We start from the raw sequence: 9,577 nt of genomic DNA on the forward strand, positions 1-9,577 counted from the left end.
TTATTTCCTTCAAACAGATACAAAATAATATTTGACATAATAACAAATACAGTATATATTTCGACACAATTTTGAAGGAGGCGAAAACCCGGAAAGCAGAGCTTGAGTTGGGGTCGCCAGACACAAGTAAATAACAAGTTACGTACTGTAATGACATCATATGTAATCGCATATAATTAAGAAAGTTAAGAGTAGAAAAGAAACTTACAGTAGATGGAGAAGAGGGAGAAGGAATGTAGGCATTAGAAGATAAGTTCATTTGAATAACAGAGTAAACTGGTCGCAATTACGTAACATTGGTACATGTATAAAGAGCTTGACTGACATTTCTCTAGCATAGCAACAGGTAAGGCATGTGCATTAATTAACAATAGAAATGGCCTATGCTGCGGTTTCAAATATTGCGCGAAATGTGTCACCCCACTGAGAGTGTTTCCATAGCAAAAGGATCGCTTTACGTGAAGTGATTTTGAAGACCACTTTCATGTGATCAAGTGGGAACACTAGCAAAGCAATCTTACAAACTGGATTCCTGAATCGGTTTCCAGTAAACTAGTTTTAGAAAGCGTAATGAGAACGGGCTCAATGTTTTCGTCAAGCGCCACCCTTGGAGGATGCACCCCTCCCACTCGAACCTGTTTTCTTGCTTTCTGGGAGTAAAGTTGGAGATGACAGAGCTTCAGAGGAGAATAAATGACACTACCTTGAAGGTGTACCAAGACAAATGCGGACTGTTAAGCAGTAGCACTCAATCTCGATAGCCATCTTGAGAAATGATCTGCGACATCCATCTCCATGGTTCACCGGCAAATTCTGCAGTAAGCGGGCGGACAGAGATTGAATCTACGAGACCAGATGATTTGTAATGCAGTAAAAACTATGGTATACAGGAAAGCACCGGTTAGTGTTCTGAGAGGGCATCAAGTGTTGAATTACACCATAGACTGTGACCATAACACCAAAAACTACATACCACACAGATGCAATTTAAGAGACTGGATGATTTGTATCAAGATCAAAACTATGGTGTACAGGAAAGCACCATCAAGTGTTCTGAGAGGGCATCGGGTGTTGAATTACACCAGACTCTGACCATAACACCAAAATCTATATTCCACAGAGATGCAATTCAATAGACTGGATGATTTGCATAACTGTAAAAACTACATACATGGTGTAAGGAAAAGCACCAGGAAGTGTTCTGAGAGGACATCGGGTGTTGAATTACACCATAGACTCTGACCATAGCACCAAAAACTACATACCACAGAGATGCAATTCAATAGACTTGATGATCTGTATAACTTTAAAAACTACATATATGGTGTACAGAAAAGCACCATTAAGTGTTCAGAGAGGGTATCAGGTGTTGAATTACACCATGACTGTAACCATAACACCAAAAACTACATACCACATAGATGCAATTCAAGAGACTGGATGATCTGTATAACTATAAAAACTGCATACATGGTGTACAGAGAAGCACCAGTAAGTGTTCTGAGAGGGCATCAGGTGTTGAATTACACCATAGACTCTGACCATAACACCAAAATCTATATTCCACAGAGATGCAATTCAATAGACTGGATGATTTGCATAACTGTAAAAACTACATACATGGTGTAAAGAAAAGCACCAGTAAGTGTTCTGAGAGGGCATCAAGTGTTGGACTACACCATGACTGTGACCATAACACTAAAGTCTACATACCACAAGAGATGCAACCCAAGAGACGGGATGATTTGCAACATCATTAGGGCAACCCAGAGTAGCATTTTTCACCAACAGGTACAGTGTACTAGATTTGAAGACAGACATTTTCTTCTATTGTAATGTGCCTTTTCTTGTACTTATCTTTACCTTTTGTTTTGTTGTTTTCTAAGCACCTTGAGCATTTAATCAACATGGAAAGATGCTATATAAATCCGATGTATTATTATGTTTTATCGTTTATTATGATTTCTACAACTGTAAAAAAAAAATACATGTATGTTGGTATGAAGAATACTATATTATAGTCAGTATTCTGATAATTTTGGAAACTCCATATAAAACTGAAAAATATGAAAATTCATATTTTATTGTTTGAAACAGAAATCAGAAATAGATATCCTCAGTAAATTCATTTTGCCCTATTGATCGTGGGCCCGGCAGCCACTGAACAGCGCCAGATAGAGGTTGCTCTATCCGTTAAATCGTTGAACACCAAACAGGGTAGCAGCAACTCCCATCTTTTAATGTCCTTTGGTCTTGACGCGGCCGGGGTTTGAACTCCCGACCTCCCGGTTGTTTGAGATGGAGGCTCTACCAACTGAGCCAACACACCAGTATATGCCTCAATTTTTAGACGGTTTTACAATTTTTATTGTTAAATTTATCATAAGTCCACTTGAATTTAACTAAATTGAACTGTAGATTGCCAACAATTATGTAGCTGTGATGCTTGGTTCAGCAGACATGATTCAGCAACAATCTCATATTAAGTACAGTGTTGTGGCTGGTGTTAATACAACAGCAACCCCAGATTTCAATTACTCACTGAGAAAAGCTGGGATTGAAATATTATGGGTAAGGTATCCCCAAACCTTAAGAGTTCCCAATCACAAAAAATATGTTTTTAATTTTATGACACCTTTTTTCATTATGATATAGGAGCACCTTGAGCACCTAGCAAGGTGGATATGTGCACTATACAAATCCTATATTATTATTATTATTTATGATGATCAGAAAGATGGCTTGTGATGCCTGAGAGAACTTTTCTTTTTTTTTCTTTTTTTTTTGGAGAGAGATCAGCAAAAAAATACTGGGTTAGTCTCTGTTCAAGACAGTAACTATCCATTAAAAGTATTTCAACAAATCAGGCTTGCCTTGAGACTATAGTGCCATACTGCCTAAAAGGGAAACCAAGCTTGGAGGAACAGTCTTCAATCATATTGGATGTTTTGGGGTCAGGGAGGAGATGACCGGCATAAAAAAACACCGACAGCTTCCAATTCTCCAGGTGCATTAATCCATCAAAGGCTAGAACCATGCTGAAAATAAAATACCACTTCTAAAAATGAATAAGCCTACCCACTTTGTACTAAATGTAAAATGGTGTAGCATATGTTATATATAAAGTAGAATAAATCGCCCATAATACACATACACACACACAGTAGAAACGTTGTTTACAATTTCATACAAAGCTCTTTACTATATGAATCCTACAGTAGCTGTTTAACAATTCAAACAACCATGCATAATTGAGATTTAAACATTAAGGCCTGTATTCTGAACTCAGGTTTGAATTAAACCATGGTTTAAAGTTGTGGTTTAACTATGGATAGCCGATTGGGGCACAAATCTTTATTAGTACACGTTCAATTTATTAATTCATATGACACTCAAGTAATTCATAACAACTGGGAATGATAACTGAAGTATTTTTCTTCATTATGAAAGCAAATGGAAACAAAACAGTAAACTTGAAATATACAATGTAAACATAATTTTTGAGTTTTCGGCTCCCCATAATTTTAGCACAGAGTTAGACCATGGTCTAAGTTAAAGCTGACTTCAGCATACGGGCCTATGAATTAAACTTTTAAACACTTGTTTAAACTGTTTAAACAACTACTGTAATGTTCATAGAGTAAACAGCATTGTTTAAAATAATTAACCAGCGTTTTAACTTTGCATGTACAGTACTTGAAATTGGAAGATAATTGTCAGAAATAAGTATTTGTAAAAGTTTGTAGAGAGAAAACTATGGAATACTACACTAGACCAATGTAGTATGTGACTTTTTTTAATGTATGTAGATAAAAAAAAAGTCACGCCATAATTTCATATGATGTAATTTAAAAGAAATCATGTCAATTCAAGTAAATTAATTAATCATTCTGCTTGAATCATATTGTGAGAAGTGGATCGGTGAATATTGACTGGGTAATTGAGATTGTCAGTTTTGTGTAAAAATATAAATCAGGATCTAATATTAATATTCAAAAGATAATACTTTGTTCTACTTTTCTCCAATCTTATGAGGTTCTTGGTATTTCTGTGTTCATTAAAATTAATTGGTTTTGAGGGTTTCAACAACTCAACTAACTTATCAACCTACCACAAAAAGACCATACCAAATGATGAACACTATCATTATTATCTGACGTAAAACCCATAAATAGCAAATTCCTTGAGAGTATGGGGGAAAAGTGGGGAAAATACTGGAAGAACCAAAATTATCTAAGCGGATAATTATTGTGATGGCTACTTGTAATTAAGTCCTTAATGTCAAAAATTTGTCTATTTATCCTACAGCTTTCTCAGAATTATATTCTCTTCTTATTTTGGGGGGAGCTTACAAATGTTGGAGGAATTAGACAAAGATTTTATTTTTCTGAAGTTGTATTATTATAAGGATATTGGTAATGATCAAGGAAGCCATATACTAAGGCCCCTCTTTAGTTTGGTGAATCCACAAAGTACATGTCACCATTACAAGATTGTATATATTACAAGATTATATAAATGTGTATGCCTTAAAATGGTTATTATATCAAGGATATGAAATATCTTATTGGAGAAATTTACCAATTTTACATCAAATTTTATTTTGAACGGGTGCCCAATAAAATATATATATCTGCATATTCTTGTCTTGTTTATACAAAACCCCTTCTCAAGCATGGAATGGGTTGAAAATTTCAGGATATTTTTGTAAATATTTGATATCTAATCACTAAATTTCTGATATTTAATCACTAATTTTAGTTTTTGTTAATGCTTAAATGGCTTTTTTAAATAAAAATAAAAACACAAGATTATTTTCTGCATTGTCTGTAATCTATTAAAAAAACACTTCTCCAGTCATATTTAAATGTCATATTATAGCCCATCAGCTGTACTCCCTTAATAAAACAGTCGAATGGGTGAATTGCCGGCATTAACTCCTAATTCACCACAGTCGCAATTCAAAATCACGTCATGAACATAAACCCCACTGAGCTGCAACTTCTGTGACATGTTAAGAGTTAAGCAGAGAAAAAGAGAGAATATTTCCAGCATCGTAAGCAAACACCTCTAATTGCTCATCCTGTACGTAATTCAACCAGACACATGCCATCACATTACATAATTTTCCATACCAATTTTAACCGTTTTATTTAGCTAAAAACGGCACGTGCGTGTTATTTGAAGGCTTTATGGGGATCATTGGCACAATAGACAGGAGGACGGCACAAAGGGGAGGAAAGGAAAGAGGGGGAGGGATGAAATTACAAAGAGAAGAGGCACATTCGTATCCAAACTCTCGCTCTGACGTCATTGAAATTAGTTGGAAAAAACAAGCACACTCAGTCAGGCGCATTTCCTGATGTGAGCACACAGTAGGGAGAGACTGTCACTGAATGGCTTTTTGTAGGAGCACAATTAAACCACCATGAATGCATGGATCAATGCAATATTGCATGGACCTTTTGTGGGAGGTGGAAAATAATGTTTGAAAATGTTTCAAAAGTAATTTCATATCTTATGATGACGACGATCATGGTATGTGATATATGGAATGCAATATACCATGTGTGCCTGTATACTTCCTTTTTTATGTCAATATTGCACCCATGCACCTATTCTAATTTATTTACCACCTTCTTTAATAATTTTTCATAAGTAAATCCTCAAGATTTGTCTTTCTTCCTACTAATAGACCTTCTTTTCTTTCTCTAATACACCATCCACCTCTTTAATATTCTTTAATATCCTCAAGATTTTTTTCCCCCTACTAACATTTTTTTTACTCCTCTATACTTCTCATCCATTCTGCCCCTTTTCTTGTTATCTTTCTCTCTCCCTTTCTCCCCCTTCTTCACTCACTTCCAAAATCCATTCCTTTGATCCCATCATATCTATATCTCATGATCTTGGCATCAAGACGCTTTCTCTTCCATCAAGGAAGCGAAGACGACAAAACGTTCCACACACCTCATCCTCCTCCACGAACCCCAAAATATCCCAGCTCCCGGGTTGAATCCCATCCGTAATTTGCTTGTAATTCAATACGCGCAAGTGGCTTAAGCCCAAATGAACAGGACATGCCAGGCTGCACCTAAGTTGTTATCCTCTAAACGAGGGCACAGCACGCTTGGTCATATACGGCAGGTCAACGCCCCGAGAAGAAATCAGGAGATGGGACTGTACTTAACTCTGCAAAATCCGGTCCCCAAAGATGATGATATACCATTAAAAAACTTTACTATCAATTTCCGCTTCCTCTCCGCTTTTGTGAGGTAATCTCCTCTTTGGGTACCTTGATCTGATTCTTTTTTCACTTTTATGTAGAATAAGTTAGATGCATCACTATAAAAAAAAAAGTTTAATTAAACAGTAGTCCACAACAAAATCTATATGGAGGAAAAACTATTTCCCATCATCAAACAATACATTTCGTTTTCTAAGGACTCTAAAGAGTAAAAAAGGTAAAGTTCCTAAGCTTCATCAAATGTTTATAGTAATACAGACGTAGTGCATACTTAAGTTTTATCCCACCTGCAAATTAAAGTACAATACATTTTGGTACCTATTAAGAACTTGATAGGTAACAATGGTAAAAACAGTTCCTTAGTGTCATAAAAAAGCTTGAAAATAAAAAACTAGTGCATACAAAAATCTGTCTTAAAAGAAAATGCAAGCAAACAATCTAATTTGTTTCCTAAGAACTTGTAAAGGTAACAATAGTTGCAAACTAGATACTAAGCTTCATAAAACCAAGTTTGGAAGTACAAATTAATCACCTACATGTATTCAAAACCAAAAGACCATAAACTTTGTTTTTCTGGATTCAGAGAATATCTTACTTTTCACTTAACACACCAAAAAGATGACCCCTGAAAATTATCAGTACTCACATTTAATGAAACAGTTTTTAGCAAAATAATTTGGGAGAGGTGTTCTTACACACATTGATCAATGAGTGTACATACACTATATCAAGACTAAAACACCAATTTTTAAAAGTTACTACATGTAGGTTAAAGATAAATACCAGTTGTGGTAGTGATCTCAAAATGAGTTCGAACAGAATCCAATAAAATGACCACCTAAGTGTTTGTATGTATAAATGAAAAATATCTGCCAACTGGCTCTGGAAAAAAAAAAGTGTAATTGCTGAGAAATTAGAAAAATGAGCAAGGAATTCCATAAAATGTCGGGTATTTTTCCAAGCAATATTAATACATTGTCCCACATATACCTTTTTGCATTCGTTATCAGAATTATTGGTTTTCAGCTAAGATTTCATGATTTCATAAAGGTGAGCCGATTTCAATGTACCAGATCTAGAGCTATGATAATATAGTGGTAATTAAGCGTGATTTCAAAGGTTTCTCATGAAATAATTGTTTGCTGCAATTACTTTCTTTTACCTTCAAATTGGGGAATTGCATTATAGAAAATGTGCAATCAACCTTACCATTATTCAGTAATCTTTGTGTAACGGGTCCCGGTCATTGAGCAATGAGACAATTGCTCAATCATCTGAGCTACTGAAGTTTCTCAATATTCATTTGAAACTCTGTATTATCCCAATTGGTTTGTATGCACTTGGCCTACTAGCAGAAATCTAATTCTCTGATCTGAACACCATCATGGCTTCATATTCTGTTGTCATGACATTTGCTCCAGCCACAATTGCTCCGCTCTAAATTCCACACAGTAATTGAATGACCAATTTTATCACTGCGATTTAATACTATACCCTACCCTAAAGTTTAAACCTAACCCTAAACCTATAATAAAAACTTATTGCAGCCCAAACCATGCATCTTAGATTAAATTAAGCCCAGAGCAATTGTCGCAGGAGCAAAGGTCGAGTCACCCATATTCTACCCTATGCTTGAGAAATGGTTTTATTGGATTTGATCGGGACACCCCTCCCCTCCCCCCCCCCCCAAAAAAAAAAAGCCTATGAAGCTAAAATGCTTTCAGGGGAAGATTGCTATGTTTTGCTAACTGTCAAAATAATTATTGCAATATGAATGTGTATTGAATAATGAATATAAAGCGCGTTATCATTCAAGTGGGTCAAAATTATAAGACTACGACTACTTAGAATGTTGCATCATGGGGTCGGAACCTGGCCAAATTTGAGTAGTTGAGGACTTGAGAGGGTGTTATACAGGGCTGTTGCAAAAACTTTTTACTCATGTTAAGGAGTCTGAATGCAAAGCCTACAGTGGCGTGTGTAATGAAGGCCCTCTGACTCAATCGAAACAGCAAGTTTTATATGTGCTAGTCTTTGTGTCAAGACCCACTTGTGGAATCAAAGTTTCCATCAGGGTCTGTGCCTGCAGCTGGTTTGTAGTAGCTTTTAACAAAGGCTTTAACCTCACTCAAGTCACTGCACTCCCTCGGATGCATCGGAAGGAGATACCCTTGCACAGACGTTTGAGAGTACGCATCCCCCCAAGCCCCTGTATCTATGCTTGTTGCCATGGCGATACACCTGCCATCTTCTTCATTTGAATTGAATCGTTAAGTGGTCATACGCTCTGCTTGGCAAACTTATTATGCAAGAGAATGCAGTGTACGCCCATAGAGATACGCATCTCCAAGGGATAGGCGAGAGAGCTGGTACGGTATCCCTAACTCTTCCCGAGCAGTACGCTGCGGTTTTGCTTGTAACAAGATTCTTATGCACAAATGTTAAAAATGCTTACTTGCAGTTACAAACAAAGAGAATGTATTCCACAGTCTTTTTTCCATTTCAAGCTGGTGAGTTGGGTCTTTACATGAACTTTTTATGAAGAAAATCAGTATATCACAAGGAGCCTGATTTTTCAATATTAAATGATAATAATAAACTCTATTTTGTTCTTAAGTCAATGGCTTGTCTCTCATGCTTTACAGATATCACCTCGATTATTGATACAATTTGCAAATTTAATTAATGTTTTTTGTGTTTTTACTGGATCTTTCCAAAGGGTATATTGTAGTTTATGACAAAAAACGTAATTCAATGAATTAAATAAATATTTTTTTTATTTGTCATAATGCAGACACCGTGGATATAATAAAACAAAAATGTAAAAAAAAACTGCAGTGTTGGATATGAATGGGCAGACAATTTGCCCCAAAACTTTAAATTACCTTCCAAGAATGACAGTTAGTAATTAGAGACTTAGTAATTGGGTGATTTCAAGTCCGGTGTTGGCCTTGGTGTTAGTGTTGGTGTTGAAATTTGGATAGCTTCCCCGAGCTCCAAAACCTATTCTGAGTTTGTAAAACTGATCCAGATCACATTATTGACATCTCAACAACTAGTGAGTGACTTTTCGGGACCATCTTCATGTTATGTTTGGTGTTATAATCGTGTAAAAATTGACCTAACACCAACACCAAAAGGTCAACACCGAATTTGAAATCACCCATCGTTGACAGGATATTCAAGCCGATACCTTATTCAAACTAATGACTGGATATCAAATATACGTTTAATAAAACAAGCCTGCTTTGAAAAATGTCTTTGTTAAAAAATCATTGATATCTGATGAAATTTAGCCTTTTTAATCAAACACCTCTTGAATCTGCAATT

Source organism: Lytechinus pictus, chromosome 13 (genome assembly GCF_037042905.1).
Source record: "Lytechinus pictus isolate F3 Inbred chromosome 13, Lp3.0, whole genome shotgun sequence".
Lineage (NCBI taxonomy): Eukaryota > Metazoa > Echinodermata > Echinoidea > Temnopleuroida > Toxopneustidae > Lytechinus > Lytechinus pictus.